We start from the raw sequence: 26174 nt of genomic DNA on the forward strand, positions 1-26174 counted from the left end.
AAAGATCCAGAAAAGAAACATCAAAATAATTGTAGAAGCAAGAGAGAGAGAGAGATGTGGTAGATCAAGTTAAAACAGGGACAACTTCAGATAAACTTGATATCTTTAAATTATTGGATACTGATTGAAAGTGAATGTGAAATCTTCATCAAGCACATAATCTCAACTGCAAAACTACTCAACATATCCTAATTCACATTAGGTTAGGCTTTAGAAGATGAAACCTCTCCACTCATCTACCAGATCATCAAAATAAATAATTATACTTTTCCAACAGTTTTAATGCACTATTTTGTTGCTTAATATGACAGGCATCCATCCTTGTGAATAATGTTTTGCTAGTTTTAGTCCTATTAAATATGCATAAAACTAAAACTGGGAAACTAGTTAATGATTTTTCTATGTTAACTTACTAAAACTCTATCAAAAGCTGATGGACTTCCACCAGCTGCCGCGTGCCAAGAACAGTTATCCGAGAATCCAGTTTTAGGTTGTTCAATAAAACCTACAAAATAAACAACAAATATAAGCTATTAAATAAAAAAGATACCTTGTACATTTTTTTAGATATAAGCAATGATAATTATGATAAATTATTAGTTCACAGTTTTTACTTTTCAATAATAGTGGAGACAGGAACTGTTTGAACTGCATAGCTTCAAAAAATATAATATTTAATTAACTCTATGGCATCTCGATGGTTATGTTCTGAAAGGAAAATCCTACAGCACTGAATTAATTAGAAAAATTACAAGATATCAATTTGTTATAATTTTTCAAATAGTAAAACCAAATACCTTAAAGTTGAAAATTTATTTAATAAAAGTTATCGATTCTTTTATGTATGTAAAATTTTTAAATTGCACAATTTTGATCTTTTACTGATTTCAGTGAGCATAATATGGCACTTATAGCTCTTAAAGGTGAGTTTAAACATTTCTCAAAATCACACTACTTAGTGTGGTTTCATACACTCTAGCAAATCACTGTTTTTCAACCATAGTTGTTATTAGGGTGCTTATCTCACCATAGTAGTCGATAACATATATATCTTGATACACAAGTTTTCCTAACAGCTTGCTATAAATTTCACCAGTCTTGTCTGTAATTTATTATCTATATCACTAATATCGTCTTAAGTACTTTTTCAAATATTCAAATAATGACACCTGGCAAGAAAAAGTAAAATAAATTTAATATCAAACTATATTGTTATTGTTAATTTGTTATGTTACTTTGCATGTAATGTTTCATATAAAAGAAATGAAGAAAATATATAGTACCTCATTACCAATCTTCTTTTACTAAATCATAAACTTTTTTTTAAAAAAAAACTATGGAAATTTCGAAAGAACACATGAAATTTAAATTTTAAAGGTTTGATAAGATATTGTTATGATGATATTTTTCAAGTAATTAAAATTGTGATTTCATTTAAAAAAAAAGACAAAACAATGCTGAATCAATGCTATTCTTGGGCATTTAGAGTTAAAACATGGCAAAGAAAAAAAAAGATTTATTTCTTTAATATTGGCCTGTGTATGTAAAACTTTCCTCTTGAGGATATAATACTTTCTATATAAATCTGGGCTTTCAAAATTAATTACAGCCTTTTAGTAACCTTAAAACCTCAGCATTTTCATAAATACTCTAAGAGAAATTAGAATATTTAAATATGAGAACCATATCATTTGGTACTTAGACTAATGACACTAAATCATGTTACGTTTCCAAAACTCAAAGAAAAAAAAAACTACACTAATTCCTCATATAAGTGATGATCTCATGTCATATATGAAATTGTTCACATAAATCAAACCTTTTTTTATCTGCAGTAATAGGATTCCCTTGTCTGTCAATTGCTCCTTCAGACACAATAATGATGTTCAATCTCTGACCTAAATCTCGTTCCTAAACAACAGTTAAAATTCTGATCATATATATATATATATATGTGTATATATTTTTTATCTATAAAACATCAATTATTTAAGCAACAATAATCAGCTATAATAACTAAACATTTTTTAATAGGTTTATTGTTCAACATTGGGCTTGTGTAAAGTTATTGGAATGTTTCTCAGAAACTTGTGGTTGGTTCAGTAACCTAGATGTAAAATGTTTTTCTTTTGTTCAATAAATCATGAAAATACTGATGTTGAAAATAAATAACATGTGAAAACAAACTTGGATTGTTGAATATCTTATAAACAAATACTTTCTAACAACAAAATGTACCAAAACATCTGTAAATTTGGCAGCATTTTACATCATAAAATAAATATTGAAATGTCATTCACTCTTGTCATTGAAAACATGATTACATTCTTAAACAAAGTTTTCACAATTCACTTTATATATAAAGAAGTTTGAAACTTAAAATAACTCCATATTAAAATTGATAGAAAATATTAATTAAGAAGTAGAACACAAAAATGCAAGAATATTATTTACCTGTTTCAATTTTTGCACAGCTTGTCGGACCAATCACTTTCAGGAGGCCATTCGGAATAAAACAAAATCTGCCTCACTTGCTAAGGCACCCACTAGGGCAAGATACCTGTGATAATGTCACCATAGATTATATACACGAAGAGTAAAAAAATAATGAATGTTTACAGATTAACCACTTCCCAATAATTCATGACTGTTTAACTTCAGTTACAAAGTTCCTTTTGGAAATCTATCAGCATTTTAAATACATTTTAAAGCAAGTTATTACAGGTTACTAATAAAATATACAGAAAAAATAACACACAGTCTCTTCTGCAATTATTTCAACAAATTACTTCTGAGTCTTCAATGTATTTCACCTTGAAAACAAATAATCTAACCCAATTTCTTTGACTGGTTCCTTAAAGTGAGTGTTGTTGAGGGGAAGTAACAAAGATATAATTATTCAATATGATACAGTATGTTACCAGTTTAAAGCAAATTAGCAGTATAAAAGTTGACTTGTAAAACAACCTGGTGATATATGTTTTTTTTGTTTTTTTTTCTGTTTGAGGACTATGGAACAATCTTACTTGGTTTTTATCAATATTTCAAAATTATCGAACACATACACACATGCAGATGAGTATATATATTTATACAACATTTATTATCTTCATATGGTATTTTCCTTCCTATCATTAACAGACTGGCTACTCTAACGAGCATTACTGATTATATAGTTTGATTAACCTAGATTTCCATATTTTTAAATCTTTAACTATTATTTATGTTGAGCTGAAGACAAGAGTGTTTATAAGCTGGAGGATAATATTGTGTGAGTGACTGGTTGTTTAGTTGCAACATCACTCCTACATCTCCTTGGCACATTACTAAAAAAATTAATAAAATATTGTACATACATGAAATAATTTTCTGTATTTTCAGATTACAAGGTTTAAATTTCATAACTTGTATTTTACAAGTTCTCCTAAAACTAGAAGATCTATTAACTTATTTTTAAGACATTATATCACACACACAATCATACAAGGAACTTTTATAAGTTGTTTTTTTCAATCATAATGAAAAGCTGAGAAATATACTTTAGCTCACCCCAATTAATGATAGCAAGATTTGTTTTCCAATCAATTAAATATTAATGTATGTATTTTTATTACAAGTTTCCATATACTCTTGCCCCATGAAAAAAAAAGGTTGATCAACATATTTTGTCAGTAAATCTCCAAGACCAATTTTGAAGCACCTCAAAATAAAACTGCATAACATGTACTCTTAGCCCCTGATAATATTAGTTATGTTCAGAACAAACTACTTTTCACATATTACTACTTTACAATTGAATCACCTTAACTGTTATTGGTTGGTAGCTCAGAAGTCCATTGAATATCAAATGCAAAAAAACATGGTAACCTTCCAAATTTCACTTTTATCTAAATTCTAACATTAACAACAGTTTATATTTCCTTCACTATAATATTTTTCAGTACATTTAAAATTGTTTTAAATTTTAATTCATGTGACTCAATGAAAACAAAAAGTTAATTGTGCTTTCTCAGTAAAATCTCCTAGACCAATTTTTCAAACACCCCAAAGTAAAAACTGCACCAATACTAAACATAAAACTTTATAACTGGACCTTGCCCATAAACTTTGATTCATTAATACAAAAGTTTAACAATAGATATGGAATTTAAAAACTTTGTGAGTGATGACAGCTTTTAATTTGATTACCACATGGAATCTGGCTCTCAGCCAGCAACAAAGTGGAAAGTACAGGCAAAACACGTTACAAAAACCAAACAAATGCACAATATAAAACTTTTTTTTTCTTTTTATATCATAAGAGCCTTGAGAATTATAAAGGACAAGAACATTGTGAACCTTACCAATAAAGAGTAAGGAAAACTACAAATACCACAATAAAACTGTCTTCATGATTATGCTGTAGTTATATGATCACTAAATCCATCTAACATTACAAATGCTGTGTCCACATTAGGCAAGTAGATATCCTCAAATTAAAAATTCACATGCAATAGAACAGAATCAGTATTTTTAATGTCTTTATTGCACTCAACATTTACGAAATTTTGAATGTGAAAAGAACATTTCTCAAAACACATACACATTAAATTAACTTCAAATATTTTGATACATAATAATACACAAGTTCAGGCTTCTTTGTGAGAAAATATTTTACAGGAAGATTCTATAACATTTCAGCTACAGAGTTCAGTTTTGTTGTGTATTCACAAACACCAAGGAACTATCCGACAATGCTAAATTCTTTTAATAGAAGATTGTACAATGTTTTGATCAAATTATACAATATTATCAAATACTTTCCTGGTACTTGTAAGCACACAGTAAAGTTGGACTCTAGCTGAAACATTGTACAATTATCTAATAAAACGTTTTTATCCAGATAAGCTAGAATTTATGTATTATTCAAAAACAAGGACTCTATACTGTTATTATGATATAAATCAAAATTATTAGAAAAACTTACCCACAGTGCCTTCCATAACTTCCAGTATAAATGTTCTCTGGTGGCTAAAACAAATAGGAAATAAAACAGTTATTTGTACAATATCCATTCACAGTTTTTTTTTAATATAAATACTAATTACGAAACCAAAATAAAATTAAAAATAATTAAATCAAAATTACAATTATGTTCTCAGTATGCTTTACCAACTAAATACAATAAACATAAAACATAATGATAAAAATTAAATGCCAAATTCACGCTAGTTCTACTGCTAAGACTAACTGTGTTGACATAGTGACCAAATGAGGCAGTTTTTCTTGTATAATCATTTTGCAGTATTTAATAAACACAGCATGGCTGAAGGTTTATTTATTTCAAATCTCATGGAAATTGTTTTAATAAGTTAGATCTTTATTGTTCCAGAGTTAGATAAGAACTCTATGAAGTTTCACCTACTCCTAAATGTGCTGAACTTGAATACAGTCAATAATAACCTTAAAAGTTCTGTATGAACAACTTTGTATTTGTGGAAATGAAACAAAGTAGTTCTGGTAAAACATGCAACAATACATGACAAAAGAAATCAAATATAGTGTCATTAATTTAATAAATTGATGTTGTTCTACAAACATATGACACGCTTGATTTCTGTAGTTGCACTGAAGATTTTAACTCCTAACTCGTAATCATAATCATAAAATGCAAGAGATAGTTTATGCATTGAAACAACTTTTACACAGTGTTAATATTTCTTAAACATATAATCAGCATCACTTGAGAAAATTACATATCAGCATAAAGCTAACTTTCAGTACCTTGAAGCCGTGGTAACTACAGCATCCACAATCCTGTGGAGAGCAGAGTCTGTTCCAATAGTCATGTCAGTCCCACAAAAATCATTATCTATAGAACCAACCATGCCAACAATATTCAAGGTGCTACACTCAGCTTGCTTAGCTGATGTTATTTCACCTATAAAGAATCAAAAAATAAATAAAATAATGTGAAAATAATTATTTGTACTATTTCTCACATAATCTAATGTATAATGTTCCCTTCGCTTTATTCTGATAACTTACTGGTTCTTCTGTACATGTTTACAACAAGTCACATTTATTAACAGCACAGACTCAAAACATTACCCTGCCAAGTAGTCTTATAACTAAATTAATCAGTAGTTTATTATTTCAAAAATTTCAGCAATATATCACAGAGTTTATTCTTTGTAGTTAGTCAAGTTAAAAGCATGTTTATTAATTCCACATGTTAAAATAGTTACAGGAAACATGAAACTACATGAAAACACCATATTAAAACAGACAATAACCAATAACCTACATGGATACGAGTGAAAAGTCTTCTTCAAGGAAAAACATTTAAAGTGAAGTATTCAAATCATTTGACTAGAACATCATCTGAAATGTCCTCAACTAAGAGTTTCAACAACAGTGGAGTACCTAGTTTAATTCTTTCTAGCACAAACATCAAAAACACCATCTTTTTACAAATATAACCTAAACATAAATTAAGTAAAGTTTTCATGTCCTGTTAGAAATAAATCTACATTGTTCATTACCACCATGATGGGGGGTGTGGGGAGACTGGTGTCAGAGTTTTATTTCATGTTAGTACTCAGTTTCTAACCTTTTTCAACCAACTCATCAAGTAGAGAACACCATTCTTGGCGGAAAATGTTAGCCCCCGTCAAACTACCATCACCACCAATAACCACCAGGTTACAGATACCGTGCTTCACCAAATTTGCTGCAGCTTTTAGACGACCTGATCTCTCACGAAATGATTTACATCTAGCACTTCCAATCACTGTTCCACCCTATAAATTAACACAATACAAATAAACCAATACTAATTAAACTAGTATCATATTAAATACACTTAAGTTCTTATTTAGGAATGCAAAATTTGTAAGTTTAGAGTTTGTTTCTTTTGTATATGTTTAACATGTATGGATTTTTGTTCAGGTTATGTGTCTTTATCAACAATTTCTATGTATAATTAATATTCAAATTAAAATAAACTTAAAGACTGCTTATTTCATGAATTTCTTGATATTTATTTTTATATCAATTATATATATATATATATATATATAATCGGGAGCGAGGGGCGCCAAATTGATGTTACATAATTGGGAATGAATTTCAGAATGAAATGTTTTCCCCTCTTGAATTAATGCCCAGTGTCCCATATGTGGGAGTTGCAACGTCATGTGTTGCCACAACTTGGTTGTGATTTGAACGTTATACCATAACGCTGTCTAGACGTTGGTAAAAACGTCAAAGCAACGTCACTTCCTGACGAATAATGGACGTTGCTATGTAACGTTGTAATTGGTCACATTTACTATTAAGTTGTCTAAACGTATGAAAACGTCAAAATGCAGTCACTTAATAGCGAATAATCAACGTTGTTATGTAACATTGTGTAAACGTTGTGAAAATAACATTATATGCTGTAAATCAGTAATCAGAACGCACATTACACGGATACTCACAGAACAAAAGCCGGTAAATTGTCTATTATTGATCCAGTAGTTTCGGAATGCTACCATGGCTCAGCAGTGCTCCTGTCCTTCTGGGAGTAACCGAACGGCTATAACAGATAACCGAAATGGTAGTTTAAATGACTTTACCATACCCAAATACCCATACAGTGAAACACACACACACAAGTCTGGTAAAGCTGGAAACGAATCGAGGAAATCTGACTGAAGTATCTAAGCGAAGCCAAGAAAAATCTAACACTGGACTAGATTGTGAATAGCAGATACGAGTCCGAACTTTTCGCGCCTTCTCAGCATTGATGTTAAAATTGAAACGGGTGAGCGCGCAACGGCTGATTTGGAATCTGACTTACCAAAAGACAAGGTCACGTCCGAGGTGGTGGAAGAGTGGCACCTGTTTGGAATAATTTTATCAGAAATTCGTGGAAAGGTGCATCTCAGGTGCGTAGCTATTTTTGTGACAAGAATGATTTAGATGAGCGCAAAATTGCTCAAGCAAAGCCTTTTTTAGATTTTACGATAAGATTTTTGGATGCACCGTGCATCCAACGTGAAAATTATTGCTATTAAATCTATAATTCGTTTATTCGTTGCAATGTTCATGTATCGGTCACATCATTTCAAAATACTCATAACGACTTGCTGCTAAGGATAAATGTAACAGGATTTAGAATTTCCATAATGCCGCTCAAGATATTCAGGCTTTACAAGGGTATTTCCTAGAAAATAGTGATGTCATAAGCAAGAATTCTCTTAAAGAAGCAAAGGAACTGTGCAGTTCTTGTGATGTCCAAATTGAGAGACGGCAAAGGAAGAATAAAAAAATGCCTAGAGAAACAGCAGAGGATGTGGGACTCACAGCAGAAATGAAATACTGTGGACTGACACACCAAGTCCTGACAAAATAAAAACAAGAAAATGAGACAGATTCATCAGCTTGAAGAAACTGGACTCTAGTTTTGGCTTTCTTTTAGGGCATAAAGGAACTGATGTCCACAACTAATGAGAATAGCTTGAAACAGAGATGCATTTTATGGAAAGCTTTAATGATACAGACTTGGATGGCTTTGATGATGTTCAGTGAAATAATGGACTGCCTAATGCTACTCAAGACAAGGGCTGATGTTAAGCTTTCGACACCAGAGGACCTGCTTCGCCTCATTGGGCAGTATGGGGATGATGTATTTCCAAATCTGAGAGTTGGTCTTCAGATCTTACTGACTGCTGCAACATCTATTGCCAGTTGTGAAAGGTCTTTTAGTAAGTTAAAACTTATCCTGTCTTACCCGAGATCATCCATGGAACAGGAAAGATTGTCAGCCTTGGCTTTGCTGGAGTGTGGAGGGAGAGATTACCGACAGCATAAATTTTGAGGAACTAATCAATAAATTTTGCAGCAGCAAAGCCAAGAATTTCTCTTTGAAGTCACATAATAACATCCAAAGCATTATATCAAACTATTTCTTTTACTTTATGTTAACTTTTCAGGTTACTATATCCAACTTAATGTTTTAAGTTTTCACAATGTTATATTTCACTATTATTTTAGTATAAAATAATTCTGCATTAATTTTTTTATATGCATTCTTGTTTCTAATTCTGGCCTTCTCTGTTATTCAATTATATCTTCAAAATACCATTGTTGACTCAATTATTTCAATTTCACCATCTCCTTCATACCCTAAACATATGCCATGAAATGCAGGTTTTCATGTTCTAAAACTCATATGCCTCTGGGAAAATATGACGGACCCCTTATGACTTACATTTTGTCACGAGAGAGTAAAAAATGACTTTATCACTGGTCGCTGAAAACCCAAGCTATGCCTCTGAAACATTCTTGTCAATTAAATGTCTCATAAATGAGCAAATACATAATTACTGAAGGTATACAAAATACATGCATTTATGTATTTTTTGCAACTAAGTATAGCCATAAGCAGATATGAATTGAAGGGTTTATAAGTCAAAAGTCTTGTTTTAAAACATATGAGCAAAGCCATACTAATCTGAACTATTCAGCTTAATGAACAGTGCCAACTGTACACTTTAAAGCTACCCAATGACACAATGAGATTGAATCACCACTTCAATAATGCAACATCAAGAAGAATCTTGCAAAGTTTTCTGCTGTTATTTTAAAATTATTTTCTTAAATTTATATTGAACCAAGTCTTTTAAATAGAATTACTGCAATATTTTCAAATAATCAAACTCTTCTGTGTTGTAAAATTCCAACACTTGAAACCTTCAAGGATGAAATCTAGACATTCTCATCACACAAGTTGTAGATTTCTAATAGTGTTCAGATATTACTTCAATAAAATGACATCTAAATCTAGGTTTCTTTTGTGTCATGTGTACTACTCCCACAAAATGAGACTAAGATGTGGGTTTTAATGCCCATTGACATGTGGTCATAGTCAAAATGTTAGTAAGTCTCCAACAGTCAAAAACTCAATGATATGTTCATACTTAAAGCTTTAGTAAAAATGTTCCTGTAATGTTAAAACTGTAAAATATTATTTTTTATTTCTGGTAAAAAATATTATTAGTGAAATCACAAAGACAAGACAGACAATTCTGATTTTTTTTTCAATTAACTTGGTTTCATGTAGTATGGTGTGTAATAGAAAATTTTCCTTGTACATCTATTTATAGATTTTAAAAGCTTTAAGTAATCTGTTTAATAACAAATTTAAAGCTTAACACTGTAAAAAAAATTAAAGGTGTCAGAAACTAAAGGACTTGATTTCTAAGTTTACAGTTTAAAGATCGCATAATATATGAAAAGCTTTGAACAATAGAAAATTACCTGCTCAGATGATGCGCAGATTTAATTACTGTAATTCATCATTGTGGGTTAATGCCTAAAAGTCATTTATTGTAATTATATTATATTAGCCTAAATCTGTGGCTCTTATCCATTAAAAGTTTCTTTCTTGTTTAAAAGTAATATTTTATAAAGAATAAATTACCAAAATGTTTGTACAGCAGTATACAAGAATTTAGTCTACATACCTTATGGATAATTCCTGAAACGCTAACCCAACCTGCTTCTACAATGTTTTCGCCACCATCTACCATTCCTTGGTAACCTTCCTTGATGAAGTATACTCTAGCACCCATATATAGACCCATTCTGACAACAGCTCTAACAGTGGCATTCATTCCTATAGATTACTAGAATATATTATAACCTATACCAGTTTCATCACTGCACTTGATTTCATCCATACAAAAATTATGGTTTTTAACATCATTTGACTATAAAACATCAATATCTTATTTCTACATGAATGAAATTTATAGTGCATCCTAAATTCTACAAAAGTTTACTCTTACGCTAGCTAGTAGGGAGAGAATTTATTTAATAATGCCTAAAAATAAATTGAACAATTTCTTATAATCTTGTTTTTGTATTATACTACAAAATGTTAGGCTTTCTTAAAAGAAAAAAAAATGTTAGTTCTATATAAAAAATGATCAGAAAATATACATTTGTTATGGGGGAGAGGTTGTCCACAATTTGTTTTACAAAATGTAAATTATCATTAGTTGTCTTGAAAAAATATGAATTTACATGTCTTGCCACAAAACATTTCTTTGAAAACATGGAACATTCAGCACAAGTCACTTAAATTTAACACTACAAATTATGTACAAGGTTGTATAAAATTATTTTAACCTTTGAATAAATTATGTCAAAAATATCTATTAATGTCTGTAACTATATAACACAGATTATGTTATATAGTTAAGGTAATATGTTAATGGTAAATTACTAATTTGATTATTATGGTATAGTAATTAACACTTCTCACAACAGTAAGAACAGAACTACACACCTATGGAGTAAGGAAGACCACAGGAATCATTAAAATAGTTAAGTCATTTCAAAATAATGAAGTTTGGACTATCTGATGTATTGACCAATACACTAATTAAAAATAAAATCACATCAACACATACATACTTTGATAAACACAAGTATGGACACATAAGCACTTCTAACACACTTTATTGTGTGTGTCACCTTCCAATAAATTCACTGTATATATTAACAAACAATGCAAGTTGTGTTATAATTTTGGCTAATGTACTGTTTCAATTGAAATAATGGGTCAAGAGTTTTAATAATACAAGGTAAATCAAGGTAATTGGTAAAATTTAAAAAAAAAGTCAAGAAATGAAAATAATAGCAATTGTTAAATACAGTATCTAAACATTGTCACCCAAGGGGCTTAATGCCTATGTCAAAATTAATAATTTGATGATATTAACCTCAAATTTAACCTTAGTGTAAATTACTCAGCTAGTCCAGAAATATGGGAATTCAAGAAACATTTGTATTCATGCAGATTTGGAAGCTTTCATGTTACATTACTAAAATCTGCTTAATTACATATTTTTTAGCAAAATGATCACGCTTTAGAAGCAACATCCAGCATATTACAAGGATTCTGGACCTAGACTCTGTTTTTTAATAAGCCTGTAACTAATTTATTTGCCAATGCCAAACAAAACCAATCCAGTTCAAACATTATCACATAGCTATGTATACATACCTTGAGAGTCACCACCACTGGTTAATACCGCAATAGCGTTTCCTTTATGGCTTCCTCTGGTGACAGCAAGACCTTCTCTGCTGAAAAATCTACTACTTGTTCTCATCATCATGAACTGGTGACAATAACGAAACCACCATTGTGTCAGAACGCTGGTAAATCTGGCCATTGTGAGACATCTTTAATTTTAAATCTCTCAGAAGTTCTGCTGTAAAAGAAACACACAAGAGAACTCAAAACAGTTTTCCACTGCAGTTTCTAGCAATCGTCCAGAAAATCTGGATTACAGAACTTTTTAAAAATTTAAAACTCACCATCAAAGTCAAACTAATAAAAATAATATTATTAAACACGAAAGTGCTATTACTAATAATAAATAACACAGTTTACCCTTCACGCGTAAATAACAAACAATTTAAGTTTGTGGAGACAATTAATTAAAGCAAGTTCATTATAAGGTTAAAATGTTCCGCTTTAAATCCTTATGACCTTATAATTAAAATGCAAAACGACATGTAGTAATTGTACTACGGTACAGTAGCATAGTGGGGGCTGGATCGCTTCAAAATTTCAAATGCTATAAATTATACAGGGTGTTCGGAAAGTCACTGTGTACTTATATATTTATCAACATACATGTTGCAATATAGAATACAGGAGGTAAATATGAATGACAATTATAAACAATGTTGAAAGTGACCCCCGTTGGCATCAATACAGGCTTGGATCTTTCTTATTTTGTTTCTAAACACCGCTATCAGTTGCTGGCTTGAAATAGACTGAATGAATGCTGTTATCGCTGCTCTCAAACTGCACAGTAACTTTCCGAGCACCCTGTACAAGTTGTGATACAGTGGCAACTAATCATCAGAAAATTAGTCTTATAACTAACTAATTTATATATATTATAAATTTTGATGTGAAAGTACACATCGAAATCCTTTGTTAAAAGTTATCGCACTAGCTCAGTAAAGGTAAAAATAAGGTTAAACATTTCTTACGTTTTCACTATGTTACGTACCTTTAAAACCCTCACTTTCACACACTTACCGGCTCTAAAACATCCGTCTAGATAACTTCGACCTTCAACGTCTTTGACACTTTGAGAGGAGCAATAAACGCACTAGCGAAGCCTAGTGGACTGTAACGATGAACTGCAGTTCTCATCTTCTCATTATTGATTGTCCATCACTGTTTATTCAAAACTGCTAGATTGGCTCTGTGTGTAACTTCTGTTTATAAATTTATAAACTGGGTTAAGTTAAACTATAGTTATGTGCAAGAAGAAAACTATATAATTACTTAATTTTTATATGAATAAACTAAGTTCCAACGGATTAAAATACTCATGCATGAGAGAGCTCGTGAATATTAATGTATGATGGGCAAGATTCCAACTTTCAAGTTGCCAACAGCGAGGCCAATATTACCTATTTAATATTACCGTATCTCTAATATTATTATTCTTTGTTACGTATGGGAAACAGGCGATTGAATTTCACAATGGAGCAAGAGAAATTTCAACTTACTTTAGTGTTTGTGTTTTTTCTTTTAGCAAAGCTACATCGGGCTAGCTGTTTTGTTCGCAGAGGGAATCGAACCTCTGATTTTATCGTTGTAAATCCGTAGACTTATTGCTCTTCCCAGCGAAGGACAAGCTCACTTCAGAAGAAGAACTTGGGTATCAAATTATTGATTTTTAAATTAAAATAAATGATACATTCCTCAAAGGTTTGGGCCCGGCATGGCCAAGCGTGTTAAGTAAGGCGTTCGACTCGTAATCCAAGGATCGAGGGTTCAAATCACGGTCGCACCAAACATGCTCGCCCTTTCAGTCGTGGGGGCGTTATAATGTGATGGTCAATCCCACTATTCGTTGGTAAAAGAGTAGCCCAAGAGTTGGTGTTGGGTGGTGATGACTAGTTGCCTTTCTTCTAGTCTTACACTGCTAAATTAGGGACGGCTGGCGCAGATAGCCATCGAGTAGCTTTGCGCAAAATTCAAAACAAACAAACCTTACAGGTTTGTACAAACATTTCTAATTTATTTAATTACATGCTAGCCATTTTTGCGTTTAGTTTTATAATAACATAATATATGGAAAAAAGGTGTTGATTAATTTTCGAGATCTACCTGCTCTGGTTCTCCCTAATTTTGTTGTGACAGATCAAAGAGAAGGCAGCTAATCAACATCACCCCCATCAACTGTTGGACTACTTGCTTACCCACAAATAATAGGATTGACCATACATTATAACGTCCCCACAACTGAAAGGACAAACATTTTTGATGACGAGATTTGAACCTGTGACCCTCAGATTGCGAGTCTAACGCCTTAACCAGCAGATCATGCCGAGCCCGGTACAAGAAGGAACGATTTAGTCCTTTAAACTGCCTCTATAGATGTACTCTTCAGAAAAGTGAGAATTTAAATTCACTCTATACTTTTCAATAAATCATCAGTTCTCCTCTTAAACTCTTGTAAAGTGCTGCTCTCTGTGACATTCTCAGACGAACGAATCTGATTTCCCCAAGAGTAGAAGGACAGATCTGCAGAATAACGCCATATTCGACAAGATACTTATTGCAAAGTAATTCTGAGTTTTTCGAATAACTGATTTCGTGAGAAATGAACACAATTATACAAAAAATACAATGAAAATAATTATTTAAAGTGAACACACAAATATTTTGTGTATTTATATGATGAGATAGGCCGCCTTATACAAGACACTTAGATTTTTCCTTAAACTTGTATATTTTCAACTCATGATCTACAAAATATAGCACAGAAATGTTCGTCCTATCGATCTCGTCACATTGTAACCTTCAGTAAAATCACCTTTCACCTTTCTTTTCTCATGAAGATAAAAGATTGAAACCTATGTTGATGAGATAATAATTTCAACTCAGAACACTCCCAATATATTTTTCGTATCTTATAACCTATGTAATTATCCTCCCACCTGTGATTTTCTTAATTACACTTTTTATTTTCACTTTATCAAATGTAAGTATGCAACGTCGAGACTCTTTCTTGCGTTCACATCAATGGCTCTCTAACTTTTTGGTTTTATCATATACATAATACGCCCCATGCACTACTTTTTTTCCGAAGTCCCCATCAGCGATAAGTTTACGGATCTATAACACTAAAACCTGGAGCTTGATTCTCAGCAGTGGACAAAGTGCAGATGGCCTATTGTATAGTTTTGCTGTTAAAACAACAACAGAAATATCGAAACATCTTTTTCCATAAACCTTCAAGAAATTCTGTAGACCACCAGTATTCTTGGACAACAGACTGATAATTGCTGGTCTAGATAAGAAGTTTCATTCTCGAAACAAACGATAACATAGTAGTAAAATTACCCTTCCATTTGACCGTTCCATCCATGTTAGCTTTCTTTGCGATACCACATCTCATTAAATGATTGTGTAGAGTTTCTTCAATTTTTACGAATATAGAGATAATTTAGAGGGTAAAGCTTATCGTCTTCTTCAAAAATTGGAAAAACATAATTAATTATCCAACCCTCAGGTGCTTGCACAATGTCTATTGACCTGCCAAAAATTAAAGCGAGAGATCTCCATATATAATTTTTGACCCATTTTGAAACTGTAGGAATAATATTGTCAAATTTTGATCTTTATTTTTAAGTTCTCAATATTTCCACTTCTCACCAAGGTTTCAGGTCAACTTTATTATTTTGTATTTGTTTTAAAAAGTTGTTAAAATACGTGTCAGGCTTCTGGGAAGAAATTTATCATTACTAATATTAAATATCTATATGATTACATTATTTTCAAACATTAAAACTTTATATAAATAGGTTTAAACGCTATTCAAAATGCGATCGCAATTTTCATGCAGCGAGAACTGATTTAATTTTCGTTATTATTTTGTTTCTTAATTATAATTTCCTTTTTCTAACCAATAATATCTTTGTTGTTGCTTTGTTTGCAGTGAAATAATTTCACTTTAAGTAAAATAATATGTAACGGTTATGATACAGTAGATTTACACTAGTCATTGTAGGTTAGCATTTTACACCTGTGAGACTAAAACAATATTTCTGTTGCAATGTTGCACACGGCACATTATATTGTTTTCCAGTCATTTGGTAGTGAAAATTCAGGTTACTTAACATCCTGGGTGTATCGCAACAGCTCATTTATAATATCAAAACATTTCTGGAATTAGCTTACTTAATAACCACGTACTACACAGATATACACAATTAGCAAAATAAAAATCAGCTGTGTAATGGTAATGTGTTTTGATCCTGGGCGTTGAGGCTTAATAAATTTCTGGTACCTGAATTATACACACATGTAGGAGGCATTTCAGGAATTAATTTGTTTGTGATTATCAGACAGTTTATCAGTTAAATTTACTTAACCAACTGGCATATCTGAGTGATAAAAAACAAATTATATATTATCTTTTTAAAAAATATATATACTAAAAGCGCAAGTTTAATTCTATAAAATACTACCTGAACATACATTTTCAGTTTATTTCACAATTACACGTATTTGTTTTCACCAAAAAAATAAATAAAAAAAAACCTACAGAAGCGGCGATACGGTTCATTCCTTACAAACCACAGTAAAAGCAAATGGAAATTGTTATAACAAGTTCCAACAAAACGCCCCCAGTGACTCAGTAGTAAATTTAAAGGTTTTGTTTGTTTTAGAACAAAGCCACATTGGGTTATCTGCCATTTCTACTAAGGAAAATCGAACTCGAGATTTTAATGTTTTAAGAACATAAAGTTACCTTTGTCCCACTGAGAGACATTGTGAAGACTTATGACGTTAAAAATTGATTTTTTCATATCAGTGGTTGACATAACACAAATAGTCCAACTGTGTAGCCTTGTGCTTAATAACAAACAAATTCAAAAAAAACTTTTGTTGTGTTTTTTTCTATTTTCAGAATCTTTCGAACAGACTATCAGTTAAGTCTTTTAGGCTTCTCTTTCAAATACAAATTGTAGTGGAGAATATAAAAGAAAAATAACTTATTTGGTAGATGTTAAACAGAAAGCTACACAATGGGCTATCTGTGCTCTGTGTACTAAATGTATCGAAACTAGAATTTAAACATGGTAAGCCTGCAGATTAATGTGGATGGAAGTAAAATAGATGTATTACCAAACGATACTGACGTTACTGAAACTGTTTTTTATATTATTATCACTGAATAATATTATAAAAATTAAAGAAAAAACAGTTGGAATAACCGGTTTGGTTTGGTTTTTGGAATTTCGCACAAAGCTACTCCAGGGCTATCTGTGCTAGCCGTCCCTAATTTTGCAGTGTAAGACTAGAGGGAAGGCAGCTAGTCATCACCACCCACCGCCAACTCTTGGGTTACTCTTTTACCAACGAATAGTGGGATTGACCGTCACATTATAACACCCCTACGGCTGGGAGGGCGAGCATGTTTGGCGCAACGCGGGCGCGAACCCGCGACCCTTGGATTACGAGTCGCACGCCTTACGCGCTAGGCCATTAGAATAACCCAAACCAGACTAGAAACATATTATCCTTTAAAAAATTGTAATTTCAATCAATGAACGACAAATAGCGTTTAGAAATTATGTTAAAGGTAATAATGTTTAAAGTAGATAAGTAACTAATAATCTAAGTGGATTTAAAGTGAAAGTTTGTTACTTGTTTGTTTTAGAATTAAGCACAAAGCTACACAATAGACTATCTGTGCTCTGTCAACCGTGGGTGTCGTGTGAGTCCGAAGACATGCCGCTGTGGCACTTGGGGGTAACTCTGCTACTGCTTTTAATATATTTTTACTAATTCTGTTACCTAATTGAAGTTAGTTTTGAGTGATAGTCATGTCTTTAATGCTGAAACTCGTCATGGAAAATAGAAGAGCTATGTTGAAATAAGTTAACACGCATGTTTCTGTCTAGTAATTTAGTTTTGTAGGTAAATAAGATATATACAGCGATGATCAGGGTTAACATTGTTCATTAGAAACCTTACGTTAAATGTGTTGATACGTTTCCTCGTAGTCGTATATACTCTTTGTATTCAGTGACCGTTACACGTGAAAGCACCAGTAATTTTGAGAATTGGAGCTGCAAAAATGTTCCTAAACAATTCAAATATTTCAGTAGACTTGTATGTTTTAGCGCTATTTAGTCACAACACTCGATGTAGTCTCCCATGTGTATAAAAGTTGTTAAACATAATGGATCGATAACGATACATGATAACTCTGAAGTTGGAATGACTTGAATTCGTACACGTAATTCGTTTGTGATACCATCAGAAGTTTAGGTAGCACTGATGTTGCTGCAAGCTGTATTTTTAATGTGTTACTTTATTTTTTAGCTAGAGGGCGTAGAACACGAAAAAACTTTTAATAATATGACGCCAAGTTTGTTTGTTTTTTTAAGTATATTCAAAGCTAAATTACAGTGTACAAGTCTTCAAACTTTTAGAAACGTTAAAGCAGGAAATAACGAAATTTGTAATTGTTAGTGGACTGTAGGTGGAATAATTTTTCCTCAAATAATTTTAAAAAAAACACAATAACGAAAGAAGAACGTTAGTACAATATATTTACAGGTCAAGAATGCATATTATATACAAGAGTGTGTTCCCCATGTCTGTTCCGATGCAATATTCTATGTTTGTGTTATATACTAACTAGTTTGTAATCCCTTTGGGAATTTAAGTTTTAGCAAATGTGTTATTTACTGTTATTAACAAAACAAAATTATACTGGATAATCATTTTACAAGTTAAAGTTAATGGTATGGCTGTGATAAATTTTGTTAGTTTATGGTTTGTTGATGGGTTAGTTCAGTTGTTTCAAATATTCATGCAAAGTTACATAAGGATTCTCTGTACTATCTGTGTCTAATATTGAAATGATAATTTGTTTTGTTTGTTGTTGTTATTGTTATTTTTAAATTTTGCGCAAAGTTATTCCAGGTTATCTGCACTTGCCGTCCGTAATTTATTAGGGATTGATTAGATGGAATGACGCTAGTCAACGCAACCCACCTCCAATTCTTGGACTGCTCCTGTTTTACCAATGAATAATTGTATTAACCAGCACATTAAATCACCTTCATAGGTGAAAGGGCAAGCATGTTTGGTGTGCCATGGCAGGAGCGTCAAAAGGCAGTTCGGGCCCTGGGGACAAGTATGCCACCGGGCCCCTTTTTGAAGTATTCATAAATTCATAACACATTCATGGGCATATGAAGAATTTTTCTGGTGGGCGGAAGCCAAACGTGTTGAGAATTTACCCGACCGCCCCTCTCGTCAGGCCTGTGGCAGGGATTCGAACCCACAACTCTCAGATTGCGAATCGAGTGCTCAAACCACCTGGCTACGCCAGACTTTTGTGTGTCGGCTCTATTTAATCCTAACTTTATTTTACTGAAGGCATGTTTTAGTGGCTAGGGCAGTCAACGCATAATGTTTAGGTCACAGGGTCGAAAACTATTGTAGAGCATGTTTGCCATTTCAGTAATGTTAGCACTATAATGAGATGATTAATCCTATTGTTCGTTGGTAAAGAGTGCCAGTAGACGTTATTGACTAGCTGTCTTTCATTTTGTTTGTCATTTCAAACTTTGGGATGACTAGCGTTGGTAGCTCTTGAGTAATTTTGTGAAATTCAACAAAACAAACATTTATATTGAGAATTTTAATTAAGTTATAGTATTTAATAAAAAAATCAACGTTATATAAAAATGTTACCTGTTGAAGACTGTTCCAATTTTTCTGGACTTTGAATAGTTATTATGACACGAAACATAATAGGCTTTTTGTTTTTGTTGTTAATAAAGCGCAAAGCTATACGATGAATTATCTGTACTGTGCTCACCACAGGTATTGAAACTTGGTGTTTAGCATATAAGCCTTCAAACTTACTGCTGACCCAATAGAGGACCAGAAGAGATATGTCTAAATTCTGAAGATAGTAGAATGGTTGATGCCATCACCAGGATAAGTGTTTTCATTTTGTTATTTCTTTTCTGTGCTGTTACAGAACAGAACTGTTAGATGTAACTCAGATCCTCTGGAATACGATGTTTTTGTTTTGGAGGGTTGATTTATGTTACAATTTAAGTAAACATTATTCTTGATAATGTTATGCACTCTACTTATAAATGTAAGCTTAAAAGTGTACATTTTATGTGTAAAATACATCACTTTTCTTTTATTCAAATGCTTACGATAATGTAACAATATTTCCTGATGAAACTTTGCCTAAACAATCTATTAAAGAACAATATTTCCTATTGTTGAACAGGTTCTTTTGGATAATTAGGGAAAAAAAAGAAAGAAAAGCTCAGTCCACTGAAAGATAACGAAAGAATTATATTTTTTAACTTCAGGTATCACAAGTTAACTTTGCTAATGTTCACTGATAGGACCAAATTCACAGTTAACGCTAAGACAACAATTTCACTTGCTTGCTGATATCTATGGTACTTTCTCCTTTTTTCTTGTCGAAACACAAGCTCAACATTTACAGACTTGAATTAACAGACAAACTAGTTGAAAGTAATCGACAAATTGACTGATTATCTCACTAATTTGATATTTAGTCACCATCTACTGTAATGTGACTTATTTTGTCATACTTTTCAAATCGTTCTAAAAGCTTTGATCGTTAAGCCACACCCGTCAGGTGACGTGATGACTCCGTCTATTGTTTGTTTGTTTGTTTCTTGAATTTTGCACAAAGCTACTCGAGGGCTATCTGCACTAGCTGTCCCTAATCTATCAGTGTAAGACTAGATGGAAGGCAGCTAGTCATCACTACCCACCGCCAACACTTGGGCTACTATTTTAACAACAAATAATGGGATTAACCGTCACATTATAACGCCCCCACGGCTGAAAGGGCGAGCATGTTTGGCGCGACGGGGATGCGAACCCGCGACCCTCAGATTACCGTCTATTTAACAACAATACAGACGTCCAAATAAAGTAAAAGCCTAACCTAAAACAATATACTTGAGTGATGAATTACTTCAAGTATTAATGGTTATAAATAGCATTACGATGATTAAGTAATTGATTAAAATAGTTTATTTACATATTAAAACTGTTGGACATTTTGGGTAGGCCCGGCATGGCCCGGTGGTTAAGGCACTCGATTCGTAATCTGAGGATTGCGGGTTCGAATCCACGTCACACCAAACATACTCGCCATTTCAGCTGTGGGGGCGTTATAACGTGACGATTAATTCCACTATTTGCTAGTAAAAGAGTAGCCCAAGAGTTGGTGGCGGGTGCTGAAGACTAGTTGCTATCCCTCTAGTCTTACATTGCTAAATTAAGGATGGCTAGCGTAGACACCCTTCGAGTAGATTTGCGCGAAATTCAAAACAAACCAAATCATTTTTGGCAATCATGTATGTCATTTTTAGGTAGTGAAGTAAAATATTTTGGCACTTATGGCATTTGGCTTGCCCTGCGTGTTGAGTGTCTCAACTTGTTTCTGCTCGTCCGTGGTAAATGGGTTCTCATCGGAAAGTTTCTTCAAGCTGGAGTTTTCTGATCATTAGTAGGATTCTTAAATACATAGGTCCTTTTAGTGGAACCTTAGTATATAAGTAATTGCTATTCATTAGCTTAACCATGACACCCAGTTTGGTTCTCGTTTGAATGTGTGGTTGTGTGCGAGTACCTTGTTTGGAAGTATCGTTTATGATTAAAAGTATTTGGTATAGAATGTCCTACAATCTGGCAGACTGAACGCCACCTATTGGTTATCTTGTCAGGTTGTGGAGTTGAAGTTCCGGTGTTCACATCCCCTAACCACCTACAAAAAAAGAAGAAATTATACCCCTCTTCAGTTTGACAAGAGTGCCCCAAAAGTTTGTGGTGGGTGTTGTTTGGCTACCTTATGTCAATTCTATCACTACGAAATTAGGGACGTGTAGTGCTGATAACCTTTGAGTAAATTTGCAAAATTCAAATAAATAAAAATCATCCTCTGGTGGAATTCGATCTTAATTTTCAACCTCCATAAGTTTAAAGGGATAATTTAACAGAGGTGATATTTGTGAATATCTGTTTTAACTTTTGACCAAGAGGCCTGCATGACGTATAACTGAAACATGTGAAAGGCTCTTCTTAAAAATTAGTAGCCAGACCTTTCTGTATCACTTAAGAAGCACACATCACAAGAGTAGTTGAATGCAACAGTGATGTTGTAAACTGATCATAAACAAGCACAGTTCTGTGGTTGACACAATCGTAAAGTGGAGGGTCAGAAGAGAAAATGTTTTCTAACACAATTCTTTCTAGAAATACTTTGTATTTTGTGTGTTTGTCAAAGAACTGTTACGAAATAGCTCAAAGATAAGTCTATGGGCTTGTAATGTTAAAATTCGGGTTTCTGTACTGGTAGTGGGCACAGTACAATCAGTCCATTTTGTACCTTTGTGCTCAACTACAAACGATTAAACAAAAATTAAATTATTTGACAGTTGTGAAAGCATAAATGTTTCAAGGATTGGTTTGTTTTGAATTTTGCGCAAGGCTAAACGAGGGCTATCTCCGCTAAACGTCCCTAATTTGGCACTGTAAGACTAGTGGGAAGGCAGTTAGTCATAACCACCTACCGCAAACTCTTGGGATACTACTTTACCAAGGAATACTGTGATTGACTGTGTCATTATAACGCCCCCGCGGTCATGTTTGGTGCGATTGGGATTCGAACTCGCGACCCTCAGATTACGAGTCGAACGCTTTAACCCACCTACCCATGCCGGGCCTGTTTCATGAATTAATTGCATCTCTGTGTTTACTTGGTCAGTATTATTTAGTTTGGGATTATTTTTCGCAGAGAATTGATTAAAATGTTTACAGTTGTTACTGTTGGTATATTGGGGTGAAATTAATTAACTTGGAGCTATATTCGATAAATTTGCAAAACGGAATATTAGATCAAGATGTGATTTTAGAGAACATAATTAAATTTTTACTGACTGGAGATCAGATCAAGATATGGTATCACAGAAAAGTGGTAATTTTTTACTAACTGAAGATTTGATCAAGACATGGTATTACGCAACAGTGTTAAACGTTTATTGGTTGATTGATTGTTTGATATTAAACATAGAACTACAAAGAGGGATACCTGTGATCTGTCCACCACGGATATTGAAACCCAGTTTCTAGAGGTTTGAGTTCACAGACATACAACTGTGCTACTGGCGGGAGGGGGCTTTACTGATTGAAGTTCACATCAAAATACGGTATTACAGAACAGCGTTAAACTTTTACTGTCTGAATATTAAATCAAGAAATAATATTACAGAAAAGTGTTAAATTTTTACTGGCTGCGTTTAAGCTAAGGTATAAACAGACTGAAAACAATGTGTAAAACAATTATTATCAATTAAAGACAAAAACGTGGTCTGTACACTTACTTGTGTTGGACAGGTATTTATTCAAGACATTTCTTCAGTTGAAGACCCATTGAAGACCGGGTCAAGACAAACTGAATGTAAAGTTTCTAGCTTGAAAGAAAACTCATATTTACCCAACGCGGCATTCAATATCACATAACTCGAAACAATATCAACTTAACTGTTTCTAACCACTTCTTAATAGAAAAACTCGACATATTTAGAACAGAAAAAGAAACCCATGGTATATTCCTAAACTACGTTACTACTGTAACATATTTTAACATTTGTAATCAAGCTATAAAACTACATTTATCAGTTTGAAGTAGCTGAACTTCCCGTGTGGCCGCTTCCCCCCACTTTGAGCTTCGTGAATGTCACATGTAACATTTTCATGGGTAACAGTAGTAATCATGCGAAATAAATTATGCTTATAGAGCGCTTAAACACATCCATATCTCAAATGGATTCTGATGACGGGCAGTTGTTCAGTGCATCACACACACAAAATAAAATCAGGTATTAATGTCACTACTTTTTCATATCTTAAGCCTTTTTGTCTTTTTTTTAATATAATTGTTTCCAAGTTGAAAGCGTTAAAGTAAGTACGTGGGAATGGAAATTCTTGTGAAAGACATATTTTCAAATTATTTTTCTTTCATGTTTAAAACCAATTAATATCGTTTAATTTAACTATTTCACGGGTTATTCTCATCTTCACATTATTTATCGCTTATTTTTCCATTATATTTTAACTCTAAGAATCTCTGGTATTTCCTATCACGTTTCATTTGTCATACAACAAATTGATCTCGGGAAACATCAGGGAGTTAAAATATTGCCACTTTTCAGGTGATGTTCAGACAGTCGACTGAGAAACATTTATTCTACATATGGTGAGAAGTGAAACTAATGTTAACTAAAAAGCTACAAGAGGTCTATCTGCACTAGCCGTCTCTAATATGGCAGTGTAAGACTAGAGGGAAAGCAGCTAGTCATCACCACCCACCGCCAGCTCTTGAGCTACTCTTTCACCAACGAATAGTGGGATTGACTGTAACGTTATAACGCCTGACAGCTGAAAGGGCGATCGTGTTTGGTACGACGGGGATACGAACCCGCAACTCTCGGATTATGAGTCGAATGCCTTAACCACCTTGCTATGCTGAGCCAATAATATATATATAATAATTAGCAAAGACAAAATAACGAAATCGTGAACGCATGTTTCTCCTTATAACTTATGTTCAAATAATAGTATTTATAGCATTGCAGTGGTGGAAGCTTTTAATTATTATAATAATAAATTTAACTATTTTCGGAGTTTTAAATTACACTATTTTATTGTATATTTATTATTTAAATTTACCTGTGTAAATATTTTATTTTTTATTTATTATTATTATGAGTTTTAATATTTAATATTTATAAGTTTATTTTACATATTCACATTTTATATTATTCATTGTTACTTAATTCTTTTAAATTTTGAAATTTCAAGACTCTTCTGTCCTTTTAGTTGAGAGTATCAAATTATTAAACAAGTTATTAAAAAAAGAACTCTAACCGAGATGAAGATAATTAGGTGACGAAGGTTGAGAATGGCGAATACTACGAAAACAAAGAAGCTATAAACGTATCTGAAGTTTAAGGCAATTAATTCATCCAAAGAGAATCCAAGAAAATCAAATAACTAGAAATGATTCATAATTGAAGACCAGATGCTTGTGGTAAGGAAGATAAATTATTTAATAAAACGACAGTAAAATTGAAAACAAAAGCGGTTAAGCATTGAAAGCTGCACTCCCATGTTCTAACACTTTCTTAAATATGTAAATAAACCCTCACATTCCTGACACACGAAAAAAGTGATTAGTGCCTGTTAGATCAACTGGCCAACAGTTAACGAAGATCATGGGCGAATATATTCACAACTTTTATGCGATTAAAAACCACGTTGTTATTCATGTAAGAGAATCAGACAAGAAGGCACTTAATCTTCATTTTACTTAGTTTGTCTATGAAAGAATGTTAAAGTTAGAAACTCATTTGTGTGCCGCTGTGTTCCATATGGGAACTATGTAAAACAACCTATATATCCTTGTACTAAACAATATGCATGTAACAAAGAAACACATAAATTACAACATTGGGCCTGGCATGGCCAAGCGCGTAAGGCGTGCGACTCGAAATCCGAGGGTCGCGGGTTCGCGCCCGCGTCGCGCTAAACATGCTCGCCCTCCCAGCCGTGGGGGCGTGTAATGTTACGGTCAATCCCACTATTCGTTGGTAAAAGAGTAGCCCAAGAGTTGGCGGTGGGTGGTGATGACTAGCTGCCTTCCCTCTAGTCTTACACTGCTAAATTAGGGACGGCTAGCACAGATAGCCCTCGAGTAGCTTTGTGCGAAATTCCAAAACAATTACAACATTGAAAAAAATTACAGCTGTATATTAGTCACAAAGAACAGTTTCCTATCTCATGCAATATTTTCATTATTTTATATTACATCCTATCCCATCAAATGGTCATTCATTTTGTTTATGTGGTTAATATTCTCTTTAAGTTCCATATGGACTAATTCTTTGTTTGTTTTGTTTAAGTACACAATGATGATTTAATAGTTAATTGACCATAATATCTCTGATTTGATCAGTATACTTACAAATTTCCCAATATTGCATTTTCATAAATATCAGCACTCCTTTATGTTAATAAC

At 32.8% G+C, this 26174-nt stretch overlaps 1 pseudogene across 1 annotated transcript; it reads right to left on the reverse strand.

Moving 5' to 3' along the window:
* Window positions 1-412: 412 nt before the first annotated feature.
* On the reverse strand, window positions 413-12233 carry LOC143235691 (ATP-dependent 6-phosphofructokinase-like; annotated as a pseudogene). Its single transcript, XR_013019353.1, has 9 exons — window positions 12041-12233; window positions 10494-10645; window positions 6593-6782; window positions 5764-5920; window positions 4967-5010; window positions 2455-2560; window positions 1820-1911; window positions 1551-1554; window positions 413-505 (listed from the first exon to the last, which is right to left on the reverse strand). The product of XR_013019353.1 is annotated as an ATP-dependent 6-phosphofructokinase-like (transcript).
* Between the last annotated feature and the right edge of the window lie 13941 nt (window positions 12234-26174).

This window comes from Tachypleus tridentatus, chromosome 12 (assembly GCF_004210375.1).
Source record: "Tachypleus tridentatus isolate NWPU-2018 chromosome 12, ASM421037v1, whole genome shotgun sequence".
Classification (NCBI taxonomy): Eukaryota; Metazoa; Arthropoda; class Merostomata; order Xiphosura; family Limulidae; genus Tachypleus; species Tachypleus tridentatus.